Source organism: Pseudophryne corroboree, chromosome 4, assembly GCF_028390025.1.
Source record: "Pseudophryne corroboree isolate aPseCor3 chromosome 4, aPseCor3.hap2, whole genome shotgun sequence".
Taxonomy (NCBI): domain Eukaryota; kingdom Metazoa; phylum Chordata; class Amphibia; order Anura; family Myobatrachidae; genus Pseudophryne; species Pseudophryne corroboree.
Window position 1 is genome coordinate 696,208,909 of NC_086447.1, and position 19,485 is coordinate 696,228,393.

General features: G+C 37.1%; 15 non-coding genes across 15 annotated transcripts; all 15 read right to left on the reverse strand.

Annotated features, from left to right (window-relative positions):
• Positions 1–6: 6 nt before the first annotated feature.
• Positions 7–89, reverse strand: TRNAL-UAA (transfer RNA leucine (anticodon UAA)). Its single transcript has one exon. It is a non-coding gene; the product is annotated as a tRNA-Leu (tRNA).
• Positions 90–388: 299 nt separating this feature from the next.
• TRNAL-UAA (transfer RNA leucine (anticodon UAA)) lies at positions 389–471 on the reverse strand. The gene has a single exon. It is a non-coding gene; the product is annotated as a tRNA-Leu (tRNA).
• Positions 472–3,477: 3,006 nt separating this feature from the next.
• TRNAL-UAA (transfer RNA leucine (anticodon UAA)) lies at positions 3,478–3,560 on the reverse strand. The gene has a single exon. It is a non-coding gene; the product is annotated as a tRNA-Leu (tRNA).
• Positions 3,561–3,859: 299 nt separating this feature from the next.
• On the reverse strand, positions 3,860–3,942 carry TRNAL-UAA (transfer RNA leucine (anticodon UAA)). The gene has a single exon. It is a non-coding gene; the product is annotated as a tRNA-Leu (tRNA).
• Positions 3,943–5,655: 1,713 nt separating this feature from the next.
• TRNAL-UAA (transfer RNA leucine (anticodon UAA)) lies at positions 5,656–5,738 on the reverse strand. Its single transcript has one exon. It is a non-coding gene; the product is annotated as a tRNA-Leu (tRNA).
• Positions 5,739–7,859: 2,121 nt separating this feature from the next.
• On the reverse strand, positions 7,860–7,942 carry TRNAL-UAA (transfer RNA leucine (anticodon UAA)). The gene has a single exon. It is a non-coding gene; the product is annotated as a tRNA-Leu (tRNA).
• Positions 7,943–9,119: 1,177 nt separating this feature from the next.
• On the reverse strand, positions 9,120–9,202 carry TRNAL-UAA (transfer RNA leucine (anticodon UAA)). The gene has a single exon. It is a non-coding gene; the product is annotated as a tRNA-Leu (tRNA).
• Positions 9,203–9,501: 299 nt separating this feature from the next.
• On the reverse strand, positions 9,502–9,584 carry TRNAL-UAA (transfer RNA leucine (anticodon UAA)). The gene has a single exon. It is a non-coding gene; the product is annotated as a tRNA-Leu (tRNA).
• A 1,745-nt stretch (positions 9,585–11,329) lies between these two features.
• TRNAL-UAA (transfer RNA leucine (anticodon UAA)) lies at positions 11,330–11,412 on the reverse strand. Its single transcript has one exon. It is a non-coding gene; the product is annotated as a tRNA-Leu (tRNA).
• A 1,209-nt stretch (positions 11,413–12,621) lies between these two features.
• Positions 12,622–12,704, reverse strand: TRNAL-UAA (transfer RNA leucine (anticodon UAA)). The gene has a single exon. It is a non-coding gene; the product is annotated as a tRNA-Leu (tRNA).
• Positions 12,705–14,776: 2,072 nt separating this feature from the next.
• TRNAL-UAA (transfer RNA leucine (anticodon UAA)) lies at positions 14,777–14,859 on the reverse strand. The gene has a single exon. It is a non-coding gene; the product is annotated as a tRNA-Leu (tRNA).
• A 299-nt stretch (positions 14,860–15,158) lies between these two features.
• TRNAL-UAA (transfer RNA leucine (anticodon UAA)) lies at positions 15,159–15,241 on the reverse strand. Its single transcript has one exon. It is a non-coding gene; the product is annotated as a tRNA-Leu (tRNA).
• A 1,742-nt stretch (positions 15,242–16,983) lies between these two features.
• Positions 16,984–17,066, reverse strand: TRNAL-UAA (transfer RNA leucine (anticodon UAA)). The gene has a single exon. It is a non-coding gene; the product is annotated as a tRNA-Leu (tRNA).
• A 1,175-nt stretch (positions 17,067–18,241) lies between these two features.
• TRNAL-UAA (transfer RNA leucine (anticodon UAA)) lies at positions 18,242–18,324 on the reverse strand. The gene has a single exon. It is a non-coding gene; the product is annotated as a tRNA-Leu (tRNA).
• Positions 18,325–18,623: 299 nt separating this feature from the next.
• On the reverse strand, positions 18,624–18,706 carry TRNAL-UAA (transfer RNA leucine (anticodon UAA)). Its single transcript has one exon. It is a non-coding gene; the product is annotated as a tRNA-Leu (tRNA).
• Between the last annotated feature and the right edge of the window lie 779 nt (positions 18,707–19,485).

The following is a 19,485-nucleotide window of genomic DNA, read 5'->3' on the forward strand; positions in this document are numbered from 1 at the left end:
AATACATACAAGAAGTGGGGTTCGAACCCACGCAGATATATATCCATTGGATCTTAAGTCCAACGCCTTAACCACTCGGCCATCCTGGTATGTTGCCCTGGGTATTTTCAATGCAGATACTATTGCACTATTCATGTTTATTTTCCTGTGCATTGTTAACTTTGAACCGCTTGGAGTTTAAAATATTACATAACTTTTGGTATTTTAATGGATATTATGATATCATTGTTTCTTTTCTTCATAGAAAGCCAGGTTCTTTGAAAAAATGGATTGAAAATATTTTTTTAGCAATGTAATTTAAGTTAATGATTTTCACAGAATTTTGAGAGTTTTCCCTAATTGCCGAAATCTTCATCATAAATATTTAGTTAGCTGAAATTAAAATGCATACCAGAAGTGGGGATCGAACCCACGCGGATATGTATCTATTGGATCTTAAGTCCAACACCTTAACCACTCGGCCATCCTGGTTTGATTTACATGTCAAATACTATTGCAAAGCATATGTATCTTTTAATGTGCATGGGCAATTATTCAGCAAACTTTATACTGCTTTGACTGTTACTTATTACATAAGTCTGGTAATTGTTTTTTTTTAAAAGTATGATACTTATATTTCTATTCTTCACAAGTAAGGCTCTTATGAATAAAAAGTTTTATAATAATTCCATATTTGTTTAAAGACATTAATTTTCACCACATTTCTAACTGCTCATCTATCAAGACTGTCCTTTCTTTTGAATGATTACAAGCAACATTTGTAGATAGTCGCTATCATTCTTTTTTGCCCTGTCACATGTCAAGGATTTTGTGGAACAAGTATGGTGGTTTACAAATGCAAGCAACATCAACTTTTGTACATGTCCTTAAAAAATAAAGTTATACCTTGTACATATTTAGGAATCTGAAATTAACATGCATACCAGATTTGGGGTTTGATCCCATGCAGATATATATCCATTGGATCTTAAGTCAAATGCCTTAACAATGCAGCCATCCTGGTGTGGTGCCCAGGAGCTTTTCATGGCAAATACTAATGCACTATTCATGTTAATTATGATGTGCATGGTTAACTTTGTACTGTTTGGAGTTTAAAATATTACATAACTGGGTATTTTAATGGATATTAGGATGTCATTGTTAACTTACGTTATATAAAATCAGTTTCTTAGGAGAAAATGGATTGAAAATATTTTTTTTATCAAAGTACTGTAGCTTAAGTTATTGACTTTCACCATAGTTTGAAAGTTTTCCCTAATTGACAAATTCTTCCTCATTTGGTTAGCTGAAATTGAAATACAAAACAGAAGTGGGGATCTATCCCATGCAGATGTAAATCCATTGAATCTTAAGTCCAACACCTTAACCACTCAACCATCCTGATGTGAGTCTTTTGACATTTTCATGGCAAATACTTTTGCAAAGCAAGGGACCCAGTTAAAAGGCTTCCATGCCTGATCCTGGCTATCATAATACTGACACCATAATCGTACCCACCAGCCATAATAACGGCACCAAAATGCCAACAGAGGTGGGATTAACAGCATGAAAATACTGACACCTAGAATTCTGAATGTCCTCTCAGCAGGATGTAATCTTGTCCTGCCACGGGGAGGGGAGAGGTTAGGTTTAGGCATTAGAAGGGGGGTTACGGTGTAGGGACAGGTAGGTTAGAGTTAGGTACCAGGGAGGGAGGGTTTGGTTTAGTCACTTAGAAGAGGAGGTTATTGTTAGACACCAAGCAGGGAGCATTAGCTTTAGGCATTGGGGAATGGAGGGTTAGTGTTAGGCATCCCGGGGACAGTAAGGTTTAGGCACCCAAGGAGAGGGTGTAAGGGTTAGACACCCAAAAGGGAGGATTAGGGTTAGGGCAGGGAACATGGAAGGGTTATGGTATTAACTGCAGGGCTGTCAGGATTTTAATGGTCAGGTTGCTGATGTCGGTATTCTGACCATAGGCATCCAGTCCATCAGGATTACATTCTGAACCCCATTGCATATGTATATGTTAATGTGCATGGTCAACTTTTATGCAAACTTTGTTCTGTTTGGAGTCTAAATTATTACATAAGTTTATTTGCACTGTCACATTTCAATGCTTTTGTGGAACATGTATGGTAGTTTACAAATGTAAACAAAATGACTCTTGTACATTTCCCTATTCGATTATATTGTTCCTTGTACATATTTAGGAATCCGAAATTAAAATACATACCAGAAGTGTGGTTCAAACCAACGCGGATATATATCGATTGGAACTTAAGTCCAACGCCTTAACCACTCGGCCATCCTGGTATGTTGCCCTGGGTATTTTCAATGCAAATACTATTGCACAATTCATGTTCATTTTCCTGTGCATTGTTAACTTTGAACCGCTTGGATTTTAAAATATTACATAACTTTTGGTATTTTAATGGATATTATGATATCATTGTTTCTTTTCTTCATAGAAAGCCAGGTTCTTTGAAAAAATGGATTGAAAATATTTTTTTTATTAAAGTACTGTAGCTTAAGTTATTGACTATCACCATAGTTTGAAAGTTTTCCCTAATTGACAAATTCTTCCTCATTTGGTTAGCTGAAATTGAATTACAAACCAGAAGTGGGGATCTATCCCATGCAGATGTAAATCCATTGAATCTTAAGTCCAACACCTTAACCACTCAGCCATCCTGATGTGAGGCTTTTGACATTTTCATGGCAAATACTTTTGCAAAGCATGGTACCCAGTTAAAAGGCTTCCGTGCGGGATACTGGCTATCATAATACTGACACCATAATCGTACCCACCAGCCATAATAACAGCACCAAAATGCCAACAGAGGTGGGATTAACACCATGAAAATACTGACACCTAGAATTCTGAATGTCCTCTCAGCAGGATGTAATCTTGTCCTGCCACTGGGAGGGGGGAGGTTAGGTTTAGGCATTAGAAGGGGGGTTACGGTGTAGGGACAGGTAGGTTAGAGTTAGGTACCAGGGAGGAAGGGTTTGGTTTAGTCACTTAGAAGAGGAGGTTAGTGTTAGACACCAAGCAGGGAGCATTATCTTTAGGCATTGGGGAATGGAGGGTTAGTGTCAGGCATCCCGGGGAGGGTAAGGTTTAGGCACCCAAAAGGGAGTATTAGGGTTAGGGCAGGGAACATGGAAGGGTTATGGTATTAACTGCAGGGCTGTCAGGATTTTAATGGTCAGGTTGCTGATGTCGGTATTCTGACCATAGGCATCCAGTCCATCAGGATTACATTCTGAACCCCATTGCATATGTATATGTTAATGTGCATGGTCAACTTTTATGCAAACTTTGTACTGTTTGGAGTCTAAATTATTACATAAGTTTATTTGCACTGTCACATTTCAATGCTTTTGTGGAACATGTATGGTAGTTTACAAATGTAAACAAAATGACTCTTGTACATTTCCCTATTCGATTATATTGTTCCTTGTACATATTTAGTAATCCGAAATTAAAATACATACCAGAAGTGGGGTTCGAACCCACGCAGATATATATCCAATGGATCTTAAGTCCAACGCCTTAACCACTCAGCCATCCTGGTATGTTGCCCTGGGTATTTTCAATGCAAATACTATTGCACTATTCATGTTTATTTTCCTGTGCATTGTTAACTTTGAACCGCTTGGAGTTTAAAATATTACATAACTTTTGGTATTTTAATGAATATTATGATATCATTGTTTCTTTTCTTCATAGAAAGCCAGGTTCTTTGAAAAAATGGATTGAAAATATTTCTTTAGCAATGTAATTTAAGTTAATGATTTTCACAGAATTTTGAGAGTTTTCCCTAATTGCCGAAATCTTCATCATAAATATTTAGTTAGCTGAAATTAAAATGCATACCAGAAGTGGGGATCGAACCCACGCGGTTATGTATCCATTGGATCTTAAGTTCAACGCCTTAACCACTCGGCCATCCTGGTTTGATTTACATGTCAAATACTATTGCAAAGCATATGTATCTTTTAATGTGCATGGGCAATTATTCAGCAAACTTTATACTGCTTTGACTGTTACTTATTACATAAGTCTGGTAATTGTTTTTTTTTTAAAAGTATGATACTTATATTTCTATTCCTCACAAGTAAGGCTCTTATGAATAAAAAGTTTTATAATAATTCCATATTTGTTTAAAGACATTAATTTTCACCACATTTCTAACTGCTCATCTATCAAGACTGTCCTTTCTTTTGAATGATTACAAGCAACATTTGTAGATAGTCGCTATCATTCTTTTTTGCCCTGTCACATGTCAAGGATTTTGTGGAACAAGTATGGTGGTTTACAAATGCAAGCAACATCAACTTTTGTACATGTCCTTAAAAAATAAAGTTATACCTTGTACATATTTAGGAATCTGAAATTAACATGCATACCAGAATTGGGGTTTGAGCCCATGCAGATATATATCCATTGGATCTTAAGTCAAATGCCTTAACAATGCAGCCATCCTGGTGTGGTGCCCAGGAGCTTTTCATGGCAAATACTAATGCACTTTTCATGTTAATTATGATGTGCATGGTTAACTTTGTACTGTTTGGAGTTTAAAATATTACATAACTGGGTATTTTAATGGATATTAGGATGTCATTGTTAACTTACGTTATATAAAATCAGTTTCTTAGGAGAAAATGGATTGAAATTTTTTTTTTATCAAAGTACTGTAGCTTAAGTTATTGACTTTCACCATAGTTTGAAAGTTTTCCCTAATTGACAAATTCTTCCTCATTTGGTTAGCTGAAATTGAAATACAAACCAGAAGTGGGGATCTATCCCATGCAGATGTAAATCCATTGAATCTTAAGTCCAACACCTTAACCACTCAGCCATCCTGATGTGAGGCTTTTGACATTTTCATGGCAAATACTTTTGCAAAGCATGGTACCCAGTTAAAAGGCTTCCGTGCGGGATACTGGCTATCATAATACTGACACCATAATCGTACCCACCAGCCATAATAACAGCACCAAAATGCCAACAGAGGTGGGATTAACACCATGAAAATACTGACACCTAGAATTCTGAATGTCCTCTCAGCAGGATGTAATCTTGTCCTGCCACTGGGAGGGGGGAGGTTAGGTTTAGGCATTAGAAGGGGGGTTACGGTGTAGGGACAGGTAGGTTAGAGTTAGGTACCAGGGAGGGAGGGTTTGGTTTAGTCACTTAGAAGAGGAGGTTAGTGTTAGACACCAAGCAGGGAGCATTATCTTTAGGCATTGGGGAATGGAGGGTTAGTGTCAGGCATCCCGGGGAGGGTAAGGTTTAGGCACCCAAAAGGGAGTATTAGGGTTAGGGCAGGGAACATGGAAGGGTTATGGTATTAACTGCAGGGCTGTCAGGATTTTAATGGTCAGGTTGCTGATGTCGGTATTCTGACCATAGGCATCCAGTCCATCAGGATTACATTCTGAACCCCATTGCATATGTATATGTTAATGTGCATGGTCAACTTTTATGCAAACTTTGTACTGTTTGGAGTCTAAATTATTACATAAGTTTATTTGCACTGTCACATTTCAATGCTTTTGTGGAACATGTATGGTAGTTTACAAATGTAAACAAAATGACTCTTGTACATTTCCCTATTCGATTATATTGTTCCTTGTACATATTTAGGAATCCGAAATTAAAATACATACCAGAAGTGGGGTTCGAACCCACGCGGATATATATCCATTGGATCTTAAGTCCAACGCCTTAACCACTCGGCCATCCTGGTATGTTGCCCTGGGTATTTTCAATGCAAATACTATTGCACTATTCATGTTTATTTTCCTGTGCATTGTTAACTTTGAACCGCTTGGAGTTTAAAATATTACATAACTTTTGGTATTTTAATGGATATTATGATATCATTGTTTCTTTTCTTCATAGAAAGCCAGGTTCTTTGAAAAAAATGGATTGAAAATATTTTTTTAGCAATGTAATTTAAGTTAATGATTTTCACAGAATTTTGAGAGTTTTCCCTAAATGCCGAAATCTTCATCATAAATATTTAGTTAGCTGAAATTAAAATGCATACCAGAAGTGGGGATCTAACCCACGCGGTTATGTATCCATTGGATCTTAAGTCCACGCCTTAACCACTCGGCCATCCTGGTTTGATTTACATGTCAAATACTATTGCAAAGCATATGTATCTTTTAATGTGCATGGGCAATTATTCAGCAAACTTTATACTGCTTTGACTGTTACTTATTACATAAGTCTGGTAATTGTTTTTTTTTTAAAGTATGATACTTATATTTCTATTCCTCACAAGTAAGGCTCTTATGAATAAAAAGTTTTATAATAATTCCATATTTGTTTAAAGACATTAATTTTCACCACATTTCTAACTGCTCATCTATCAAGACTGTCCTTTCTTTTGAATGATTACAAGCAACATTTGTAGATAGTCGCTATCATTCTTTTTTGCCCTGTCACATGTCAAGGATTTTGTGGAACAAGTATGGTGGTTTACAAATGCAAGCAACATCAACTTTTGTACATGTCCTTAAAAAATAAAGTTATACCTTGTACATATTTAGAAATCTGAAATTAACATGCATAACAGAATTGGGGTTTGATCCCATGCAGATATATATCCATTGGATCTTAAGTCAAATGCCTTAACAATGCAGCCATCCTGGTGTGGTGCCCAGGAGCTTTTCATGGCAAATACTAATGCACTATTCATGTTAATTATGATGTGCATGGTTAACTTTGTACTGTTTGGAGTTTAAAATATTACATAACTGGGTATTTTAATGGATATTAGGATGTCATTGTTAACTTACGTTATATAAAATCAGTTTCTTAGGAGAAAATGGATTGAAATTTTTTTTTATCAAAGTACTGTAGCTTAAGTTATTGACTTTCACCATAGTTTGAAAGTTTTCCCTAATTGACAAATTCTTCCTCATTTGGTTAGCTGAAATTGAAATACAAACCAGAAGTGGGGATCTATCCCATGCAGATAAAAATCCATTGAATCTTAAGTCCAACACCTTAACCACTCAGCCATCCTGATGTGAGGCTTTTGACATTTTCATGGCAAATACTTTTGCAAAGCATGGGACCCAGTTAAAAGGCTTCCATGCGGGATTCTGGCTATCATAATACTGACACCATAATCGTACCCACCAGCCATAATAATGGCACCAAAATGCCAACAGAGGTGGGATTAACAGCATGAAAATACTGACACCTAGAATTCTGAATGTCCTCTCAGCAGGATGTAATCTTATCCTGCCACGGGGAGGGGGGAGGCTAGGTTTAGGCATTAGAAGGGGGGTTACTGTGTAGGGACAGGTAGGTTAGAGTTAGGTACCAGGGAGGGAGGGTTTGGTTTAGTCACTTAGAAGAGGAGGTTATTGTTAGACACCAAGCAGGGAGCATTAGCTTTAGGCATTGGGGAATGGAGGGTTAGTGTTAGGCATCCCGGGGAGGGTAAGGTTTAGGCACCCAAGGAGAGGGTGTAAGGTTTAGACACCCAAAAGGGAGGATTAGGGTTAGGGCAGGGAACATGGAAGGGTTATGGTATTAACTGCAGGGCTGTCAGGATTTTAATGGTCAGGTTGCTGATGTCGGTATTCTGACCATAGGCATCCAGTCCATCAGGATTACATTCTGAACCCCATTGCATATGTATATGTTAATGTGCATGGTCAACTTTTATGCAAACTTTGTTCTGTTTGGAGTCTAAATTATTACATAAGTTTATTTGCACTGTCACATTTCAATGCTTTTGTGGAACATGTATGGTAGTTTACAAATGTAAACAAAATGACTCTTGTACATTTCCCTATTCGATTATATTGTTCCTTGTACATATTTAGGAATCCGAAATTAAAATACATACCAGAAGTGTGGTTCAAACCAACGCGGATATATATCGATTGGATCTTAAGTCCAACGCCTTAACCACTCGGCCATCCTGGTATGTTGCCCTGGGTATTTTCAATGCAAATACTATTGCACTATTCATGTTCATTTTCCTGTGCATTGTTAACTTTGAACCGCTTGGATTTAAAATATTACATAACTTTTGTTATTTTAATGGATATTATGATATCATTGTTTCTTTTCTTCATAGAAAGCCAGGTTCTTTGAAAAAATGGATTGAAAATATTTTTTTTATTAAAGTACTGTAGCTTAAGTTATTGACTTTCACCATAGTTTGAAAGTTTTCCCTAATTGACAAATTCTTCCTCATTTGGTTAGCTGAAATTGAAATACAAACCAGAAGTGGGGATCTATCCCATGCAGATGTAAATCCATTGAATCTTAAGTCCAACACCTTAACCACTCGGCCATCCTGATGTGAGGCTTTTGACATTTTCATGGCAAATACTTTTGCAAAGCATGGTACCCAGTTAAAAGGCTTCCATGCGGGATACTGGCTATCATAATACTGACACCATAATCGTACCCACCAGCCATAATAACAGCACCAAAATGCCAACAGAGGTGGGATTAACACCATGAAAATACTGACACCTAGAATTCTGAATGTCCTCTCAGCAGGATGTAATCTTGTCCTGCCACGGGGAGGGGGGAGGTTAGGTTTAGGCATTAGAAGGGGGGTTACGGTGTAGGGACAGGTAGGTTAGAGTTAGGTACCAGGGAGGGTTTGGTTTAGTCACTTAGAAGAGGAGGTTAGTGTTAGACACCAAGCAGGGAGCATTAGCTTTAGGCATTGGGGAATAGAGGGTTAGTGTCAGGCATCCCGGGGAGGGTAAGATTTAGGCACCCAAAAGGGAGTATTAGGGTTAGGGCAGGGAACATGGAAGGGTTATGGTATTAACTGCAGGGCTGTCAGGATTTTAATGGTCAGGTTGCTGATGTCGGTATTCTGACCATAGGCATCCAGTCCATCAGGATTACATTCTGAACCCCATTGCATATGTATATGTTAATGTTCATGGTCAACTTTTATGCAAACTTTGTACTGTTTGGAGTCTAAATTATTACATAAGTTTATTTGCACTGTCACATTTTAATGCTTTTGTGGAACATGTATGGTAGTTTACAAATGTAAACAAAATGACTCTTGTACATTTCCCTATTCGATTATATTGTTCCTTGTACATATTTAGGAATCCGAAATTAAAATACATACCAGAAGTGGGGTTCGAACCCACGCGGATATATATCCATTGGATCTTAAGTCCAACGCCTTAACCACTCGGCCATCCTGGTATGTTGTCTTTGGTACTTTCAATGCAAATACTATTGCACTATTCATGTTTATTTTCCTGTGCATTGTTAACTTTGAACCGCTTGGAGTTTAAAATATTACATAACTTTTGGTATTTTAATGGATATTATGATATCATTGTTTCTTTTCTTCATAGAAAGCCAGGTTCTTTGAAAAAATGGATTGAAAATATTTTTTTAGCAATGTAATTTAAGTTAATGATTTTCACAGAATTTTGAGAGTTTTCCCTAATTGCCGAAATCTTCATCATAAATATTTAGTTAGCTGAAATTAAAATGCATACCAGAAGTGGGGATCGAACCCACGCGGTTATGTATCCATTGGATCTTAAGTCCAACGCCTTAACCACTTGGCCATTTTGGTGTGATTGTCATGTAAAATACTATTGCAAAGCATATGTATCTTTTAATGTGCATGGGCAATTATTCAGCAAACTTTATACTGCTTTGACTGTTACTTATTACATAAGTCTGGTAATTGTTGTTTTTTTAAAAGTATGATATTTATATTTCTATTCTTCACAACAAGTAAGGCTCTTATGAATAAAAAGTTTCATAACAATTCCATATTTGTTTAAAGACATTAATTTTCACCACATTTCGAACTGCTCATCTATCAAGACTGTCCTTTCTTTTGAATGATTACAAGCAACATTTGTAGATAGTTGCTATCATTCTTTTTTTGCCCTGTCACATGTCAAGGATTTTGTGGAACAAGTATGGTGGGTTACAAATGCAAGCAACATCATCTTTTGTACATGTCCTTAATTAATAATGTTATTCCTTGTACATATTTAGGAATCTGAAATTAACATGCATACCAGAATTGGGATTCGATCCCATGTGAATATATATCCATTGGATCTTAAGTCAAATGCCTTAACCATGCAGCCATCCTGGTGTGGTGCCCAAGAGCTTTTCATGGCAAATACTAATGCACTATTCATGTTAATTATGATGTGCATGGTTAACTTTGTACTGTTTGGAGTTTAACATATTACATAACTGGGTATTTTAATGGATATTAGGATATCATTGTTTACTTTCTTTATAAAAAATCAGTTTCTTTGGAGAAAATGGATTGAAAATATTTTTTGATCAAAGTACTGTAGCTTAAGTTATTGACTTTCACCATAGTTTGAAAGTTTTCCCTAATTGACAAATTCTTCCTCATTTGGTTAGCTGAAATAGAAATACAAACCAGAAGTGGGGATCTATCCCATGCAGATGTAAATCGATTGAATCTTAAATCCAACACCTTAACCACGCGGCCATCCTGATGTGAGGCTTTTGACATTTTCATGGCTTATACTTTTGCAAAGCATGGAACCCAGTTAAAAGGCTTCCATGCGGGATCCTGGCTATCATAATACTGACACCATAATCGTACCCACCAGCCATAATAACGGCACCAAAATGCCAACAGAGGTGGGATTAACAGCATGAAAATACTGACACCTAGAATTCTGAATGTCCTCTCAGCAGGATGTAATCTTGTCCTGCCACGGGGAGGGGAGAGGTTAGGTTTAGGCATTAGAAGGGGGGTTACGGTGTAGGGACAGGTAGGTTAGAGTTAGGTACCAGGGAGGGAGGGTTTGGTTTAGTCACTTAGAAGAGGAGGTTATTGTTAGACACCAAGCAGGGAGCATTAGCTTTAGGCATTGGGGAATGGAGGGTTAGTGTTAGGCATCCCGGGGAGGGTAAGGTTTAGGCACCCAAGGAGATGGTGTAAGGTTTAGACACCCAAAAGGGAGGATTAGGGTTAGGGCAGGGAACATGGAAGGGTTATGGTATTAACTGCAGGGCTGTCAGGATTTTAATGGTCAGGTTGCTTATGTCGGTATTCTGACCATAGGCATCCAGTCCATCAGGATTACATTCTGAACCCCATTGCATATGTATATGTTAATGTGCATGGTCAACTTTTATGCAAACTTTGTTCTGTTTGGAGTCTAAATTATTACATAAGTTTATTTGCACTGTCACATTTCAATGCTTTTGTGGAACATGTATGGTAGTTTACAAATGGAAACAAAATGACTCTTGTACATTTCCCTATTCGATTATATTGTTCCTTGCACATATTTAGGAATCCGAAATGAAAATACATACCAGAAGTGTGGTTCAAACCAACGCGGATATATATCGATTGGATCTTAAGTCCAACGCCTTAACCACTCGGCCATCCTGGTATGTTGCCCTGGGTGTTTTCAATGCAAATACTATTGCACTATTCATGTTCATTTTCCTGTGCATTGTTAACTTTGAACCGCTTGGATTTAAAATGTTACATAACTTTTGGTATTTTAATGGATATCATGATATCATTGTTTCTTTTCTTCATAAAAAGCCAGGTTCTTTGAAAAAATGGATTGAAAATATTTTTTTTATTAAAGTACTGTAGCTTAAGTTATTGACTTTCACCATAGTTTGAAAGTTTTCCCTAATTGACAAATTCTTCCTCATTTGGTTAGCTGAAATTGAAATACAAACCAGAAGTGGGGATCTATCCCATGCAGATGTAAATCCATTGAATCTTAAGTCCAACACCTTAACCACTCGGCCATCCTGATGTGAGGCTTTTGACATTTTCATGGCAAATACTTTTGCAAAGCATGGTACCCAGTTAAAAGGCTTCCGTGCGGGATCCTGGCTTTCATAATACTGACACCATAATCGTACCCACCAGCCATAATAACGGCACCAAAATGCCAACAGAGGTGGGATTAACAGCATGAAAATACTGACACCTAGAATTCTGAATGTCCTCTCAGCAGGATGTAATCTTGTCCTGCCACGGGGAGGGGGGAGGTTAGGTTTAGGCATTAGAAGGGGGGTTACGGTATAGGGACAGGTAGGTTAGAGTTAGGTACCAGGGAGGGAGGGTTTGGTTTAGTCACTTAGAAGAGGAGGTTAGTGTTAGACACCAAGCAGGGAGCATTAGCTTTAGGCATTGGGGAATGGAGGGTTAGTGTTAGGCATCCCGGGGAGGGTAAGGTTTAGGCACCCAAGGAGAGGGTGTAAGGTTTAGACACCCAAAAGGGAGGATTAGGGTTAGGGCAGGGAACATGGAAGGGTTATGGTATTAACTGCAGGGCTGTCAGGATTTTAATGGTCAGGTTGCTGATGTCGGTATTCTGACCATAGGCATCCAGTCCATCAGGATTACATTCTGAACCCCATTGCATATGTATATGTTAATGTGCATGGTCAACTTTTATGCAAACTTTGTACTGTTTGGAGTCTAAATTATTACATAAGTTTATTTGCACTGTCACATTTCAATGCTTTTGTGGAACATGTATGGTAGTTTACAAATGTAAACAAAATGACTCTTGTACATTTCCCTATTCGATTATATTGTTCCTTGTACATATTTAGGAATCCGAAATTAAAATACATACCAGAAGTGGGGTTCGAACCCACGCGGATATATATCCATTGGATCTTAAGTCCAACGCCTTAACCACTCGACCATCCTGGTATGTTGGCCTGGGTATTTTCAATGCAAATACTATTGCACTATTCATGTTTATTTTCCTGTGCATTGTTAACTTTGAACCGCTTGGAGTTTAAAATATTACATAACTTTTGGTATTTTAATGGATATTATGATATCATTGTTTCTTTTCTTCATAGAAAGCCAGGTTCTTTGAAAAAATGGATTGAAAATATTTTTTTAGCAATGTAATTTAAATTTAAGTTAATGATTTTCACAGAATTTTGAGAGTTTTCCCTAATTGCCGAAATCTTCATCATAAATATTTAGTTAGCTGAAATTAAGTCCAACACCTTAACCACTCGGCCATCCTGGTTTGATTTACATGTCAAATACTATTGCAAAGCATATGTATCTTTTAATGTGCATGGGCAATTATTCAGCAAACTTTATACTGCTTTGACTGTTACTTATTACATAAGTCTGGTAATTGTTTTTTTTTTAAAGTATGATACTTATATTTCTATTCCTCACAAGTAAGGCTCTTATGAATAAAAAGTTTTATAATAATTCCATATTTGTTTAAAGATATTAATTTTCACCACATTTCGAACTGCTCATCTATCAAGACTGTCCTTTCTTTTGAATGATTACAAGCAACATTTGTAGATAGTCGCTATCATTCTTTTTTGCCCTGTCACATGTCAAGGATTTTGTGGAACAAGTATGGTGGTTTACAAATGCAAGCAACATCAACTTTTGTACATGTCCTTAAAAAATAAAGTTATACCTTGTACATATTTAGGAATCTGAAATTAACATGCATACCAGAATTGGGGTTTGATCCCATGCAGATATATATCCATTGGATCTTAAGTCAAATGCCTTAACAATGCAGCCATCCTGGTGTGGTGCCCAGGAGCTTTTCATGGCAAATACTAATGCACTATTCATGTTAATTATGATGTGCATGGTTAACTTTGTACTGTTTGGAGTTTAAAATATTACATAACTGGGTATTTTAATGGATATTAGGATGTCATTGTTAACTTACGTTATATAAAATCAGTTTCTTTGGAGAAAATGGATTGAAAACATTTTTTTTTATCAAAGTACTGTAGCTTAAGTTATTGACTTTCACCATAGTTTGAAAGTTTTCCCTAATTGACAAATTCTTCCTCATTTGGTTAGCTGAAATTGAAATACAAACCAGAAGTGGGGATCTATCCCATGCAGATGTAAATCCATTGAATCTTAAGTCCAACACCTTAACCACTCAGCCATCCTTATGTGAGGCTTTTGACATTTTCATGGCAAATACTTTTGCAAAGCATGGGACCCAGTTAAAAGGCTTCCATGCGGGATTCTGGCTATCATAATACTGACACCATAATCGTACCCACCAGCCATAATAATGGCACCAAAATGCCAACAGAGGTGGGATTAACAGCATGAAAATACTGACACCTAGAATTCTGAGTGTCCTCTCAGCAGGATGTAATCTTGTCCTGCCACGGGGAGGGGAGAGGTTAGGTTTAGGCATTAGAAGGGGGGTTACGGTGTAGGGACAGGTAGGTTAGAGTTAGGTACCAGGGAGGGAGGGTTTGGTTTAGTCACTTAGAAGAGGAGGTTATTGTTAGACACCAAGCAGGGAGCATTAGCTTTAGGCATTGGGGAATGGAGGGTTAGTGTTAGGCATCCCGGGGAGGGTAAGGTTTAGGCACCCAAGGAGAGGGTGTAAGGTTTAGACACCCAAAAGGGAGGATTAGGGTTAGGGCAGGGAACATGGAAGGGTTATGGTATTAACTGCAGGGCTGTCAGGATTTTAATGGTCAGGTTGCTGATGTCGGTATTCTGACCATAGGCATCCAGTCCATCAGGATTACATTCTGAACCCCATTGCATATGTATATGTTAATGTGCATGGTCAACTTTTATGCAAACTTTGTACTGTTTGGAGTCTAAATTATTACATAAGTTTATTTGCACTGTCACATTTCAATGCTTTTGTGAACATGTATGGTAGTTTACAGATGTAAACAAAATGACTCTTGTACATTTCCCTATTCGATTATATTGTTCCTTGTACATATTTAGGAATCCGAAATTAAAGTACATACCAGAAGTGGGGTTCGAACCCACACAGATATATATCCATTGGATCTTATGTCCAACGCCTTAACCACTCGGCCATCCTGGTATGTTGTCCTGGGTATTTTCAATGCAAATACTATTGCACTATTCATGTTTATTTTCCTGTGCATTGTTAATTTTGAACCGCTTGGAGTTTAAAATATTACATAACTTTTGGTATTTTAATGGATATTATGATATCATTGTTTCTTTTCTTCATAGAAAGCCAGGTTCTTTGAAAAAATGGATTGAAAATATTTTTTTAGCAATGTAATTTAAGTTAATGATTTTCACAGAATTTTGAGAGTTTTCCCTAATCGCCGAAATCTTCATCATAAATATTTAGTTAGCTGAAATTAAAATGCATACCAGAAGTGGGGATCAAACCCACGCGGATATGTATCCATTGGAACTTAAGTCCAACGCCTTAACCACTCGGCCATCCTGGTTTGATTTACATGTCAAATACTATTGCAAAGCATATGTATCTTTTAATGTGCATGGGCAATTATTCAGCAAACTTTATACTGCTTTGACTGTTACTTATTACATAAGTCTGGTAATTGTTTTTTTTTTTAAAGTATGATACTTATATTTCTATTCCTCACAAGTAAGGCTCTTATGAATAAAAAGTTTTATAATAATTCCATATTTGTTTAAAGACATTAATTTTCACCACATTTCTAACTGCTCATCTATCAAGACTGTCCTTTCTTTTGAATGATTACAAGCAACATTTGTAGATAGTCGCTATCATTCTTTTTTGCCCTGTCACATGTCAAGGATTTTGTGGAACAAGTATGGTGGTTTACAAATGCAAGCAACATCAACTTTTGTACATGTCCTTAAAAAATAAAGTTATACCTTGTACATATTTAGGAATCTGAAATTAACATGCATACCAGAATTGGGGTTTGATCCCATGCAGATATATATCCATTGGATCTTAAGTCAAATTCCTTAACAATGCAGCCATCCTGGTGTGGTGCCCAGGAGCTTTTCATGGCAAATACTAATGCACTATTCATGTTAATTATGATGTGCATGGTTAACTTTGTACTGTTTGGAGTTTAAAATATTACATAACTGGGTATTTTAATGGATATTAGGATGTCATTGTTAACTTACGTTATATAAAATCAGTTTCTTTGGAGAAAATGGATTGAAAACATTTTTTTTATCAAAGTACAGTAGCTTAAGTTATTGACTTTCACCATAGTTTGAAAGTTTTCCCTAACTGACAAATTCTTCCTCATTTGGTTAGCTGAAATTGAAATACAAACCAGAAGTGGGGATCTATCCCATGCAGATAAAAATCCATTGAATCTTAAGTCCAACACCTTAACCACTCAGCCATCCCGATGTGAGGCTTTTGACATTTTCATGGCAAATACTTTTGCAAAGCATGGGACCCAGTTAAAAGGCTTCCATGCGGGATCCTGGCTATCATAATACTGACACCATAATCGTACCCACCAGCCATAATAACGGCACCAAAATGCCAACAGAGGTGGGATTAACAGCATGAAAATATTGACACCTAGAATTCTGAATGTCCTCTCAGCAGGATGTAATCTTGTCCTGCCACGGGGAGGGGAGAGGTTAGGTTTAGGCATTAGAAGGGGGGTTACGGTGTAGGGACAGGTAGGTTAGAGTTAGGTACCAGGGAGGGAGGGTTTGGTTTAGTCACTTAGAAGAGGAGGTTATTGTTAGACACCAAGCAGGGAGCATTAGCTTTAGGCATTGGGGAATGGAGGGTTAGTGTTAGGCATCCCGGGGAGGGTAAGGTTTAGGCACCCAAGGAGAGGGTGTAAGGTTTAGACACCCAAAAGGGAGGATTAGGGTTAGGGCAGGGAACATGGAAGGGTTATGGTATTAACTGCAGGGCTGTCAGGATTTTAATGGTCAGGTTGCTGATGTCGGTATTCTGACCATAGGCATCCAGTCCATCAGGATTACATTCTGAACCCCATTGCATATGTATATGTTAATGTGCATGGTCAACTTTTATGCAAACTTTGTTCTGTTTGGAGTCTAAATTATTACATAAGTTTATTTGCACTGTCACATTTCAATGCTTTTGTGGAACATGTATGGTAGTTTACAAATGTAAACAAAATGACTCTTGTACATTTCCCTATTCGATTATATTGTTCCTTGTACATATTTAGGAATCCGAAATTAAAATACATACCAGAAGTGTGGTTCAAACCAACGCGGATATATATCGATTGGATCTTAAGTCCAACGCCTTAACCACTCGGCCATCCTGGTATATTGCACTGGGTATTTTCAATGTAAATACTATTGCACAATTCATGTTCATTTTCCTGTGCATTGTTAACTTTGAACCGCTTGGATTTTAAAATATTACATAACTTTTGGTATTTTAATGGATATTGTGATATCATTGTTTCTTTTCTTCATAGAAAGCCAGGTTCTTTGAAAAAATGGATTGAAAATATTTTTTTTATTAAAGTACTGTAGCTTAAGTTATTGACTTTCACCATAGTTTGAAAGTTTTCCCTAATTGACAAATTCTTCCTCATTTGGTTAGCTGAAATTGAAATACAAACCAGAAGTGGGGATCTATCCCATGCAGATGTAAATCCATTGCATCTTAAGTCCAACACCTTAACCACTCGGCCATCCTGATGTGAGGCTTTTGACATTTTCATGGCAAATACTTTGCAAAGCATGGTACCCAGTTAAAAGGCTTCCGTGCGGGATCCTGGCTATCATAATACTGACACCATAATCGTACCCACCAGCCATAATAACGGCACCAAAATGCCAACAGAGGTGGGATTAACAGCATGAAAATACTGACACCTAGAATTCTGAATGTCCTCTCAGCAGGATGTAATCTTGTCCTGCCACTGGGAGGGGGGAGGTTAGGTTTAGGCATTAGAAGGGGGGTGTAGGGACAGGTAGGTTAGAGTTAGGTACCAGAGAGGGAGGGTTTGGTTTAGTCACTTAGAAGAGGAGGTTAGTGTTAGACACCAAGCAGGGAGCATTAGCTTTAGGCATTGGGGAATGGAGGGTTAGTGTCAGGCATCCCGGGGAGGGTAAGGTTTAGGCACCCAAAAGGGAGGATTAGGGTTAGGGCAGGGAACATGGAAGGGTTATGGTATTAACTGTAGGGCTGTCAGGATTTTAATGGTCAGGTTGCTGATGTCGGTATTCTGACCATAGGCATCCAGTCCATCAGGATTACATTCAGAACCCCATTGCATATGTATATGTTAATGTGCATGGTCAACTTTTATGCAAACTTTGTACTGTTTGGAGTCTTAATTATTACATAAGTTTATTTGCACTGTCACATTTCAATGCTTTTGTGGAACATGTATGGTAGTTTACAAATGTAAACAAAATGACTCTTGTACATTTCCCTATTCGATTATATTGTTCCTTGTACATATTTAGGAATCCGAAATTAAAATACATACCAGAAGTGGGGTTCGAACCCACGCGGATATATATCCATTGGATCTTAAGTCCAACGCCTTAACCACTCGGCCATCCTGGTATGTTGTCTTTGGTATTTTCAATGCAAATACTATTGCACTATTCATGTTTATTTTCCTGTGCATTGTTAACTTTGAACCGCTTGGAGTTTAAAATATTACATAACTTTTGGTATTTTAATGGATATTATGATATCATTGTTTCTTTTCTTCATAGAAAGCCAGGTTCTTTGAAAAAATAGATTGAAAATATTTTTTTAGCAATGTAATTTAAGTTAATGATTTTCACAGAATTTTGAGAGTTTTCCCTAATTGCCGAAATCTTCATCATAAATATTTAGTTAGCTGAAATTAAAATGCATACCAGAAGTGGGGATCGAACCCACGCGGATATGTATCCATTGGATCTTAAGTCCAACGCCTTAACCACTCAGCCATCCTGGTTTGATTTACATGTCAAATACTATTGCAAAGCATATGTATCTTTTAATGTGCATGGGCAATTATTCAGCAAACTTTATACTGCTTTGACTGTTACTTATTACATAAGTCTGGTAATTGTTTTTTTTTTTAAAGTATGATACTTATATTTCTATTCCTCACAAGTAAGGCTCTTATGAATAAAAAGTTTTATAATAATTCCATATTTGTTTAAAGACATTAATTTTCACCACATTTCGAACTGCTCATCTATCAAGACTGTCCTTTCTTTTGAATGATTACAAGCAACATTTGTAGATAGTCACTATCATTCTTTTTTGCCCTGTCACATGTCAAGGATTTTGTGGAACAAGTATGGTGGTTTACAAATGCAAGCAACATCAACATTTGTACATGTCCTTAAAAAATAAAGTTATACCTTGTACATATTTAGGAATCTGAAATTAACATGCATACCAGAATTGGGGTTTGATCCCATGCAGATATGTATCCATTGGATCTTAAGTCAAATGCCTTAACAATGCAGCCATCCTGGTGTGGTGCCCAGGAGCTTTTCATGGCAAATACTAATGCACTATTCATGTTAATTATGATGTGCATGGTTAACTTTGTACTGTTTGGAGTTTAAAATATTACATAACTGGGTATTTTAATGGATATTAGGATGTCATTGTTAACTTACGTTATATAAAATCAGTTTCTTTGGAGAAAATGGATTGAAAATATTTTTTTTATCAAAGTACTGTAGCTTAAGTTATTGACTTTCACCATAGTTTGAAAGT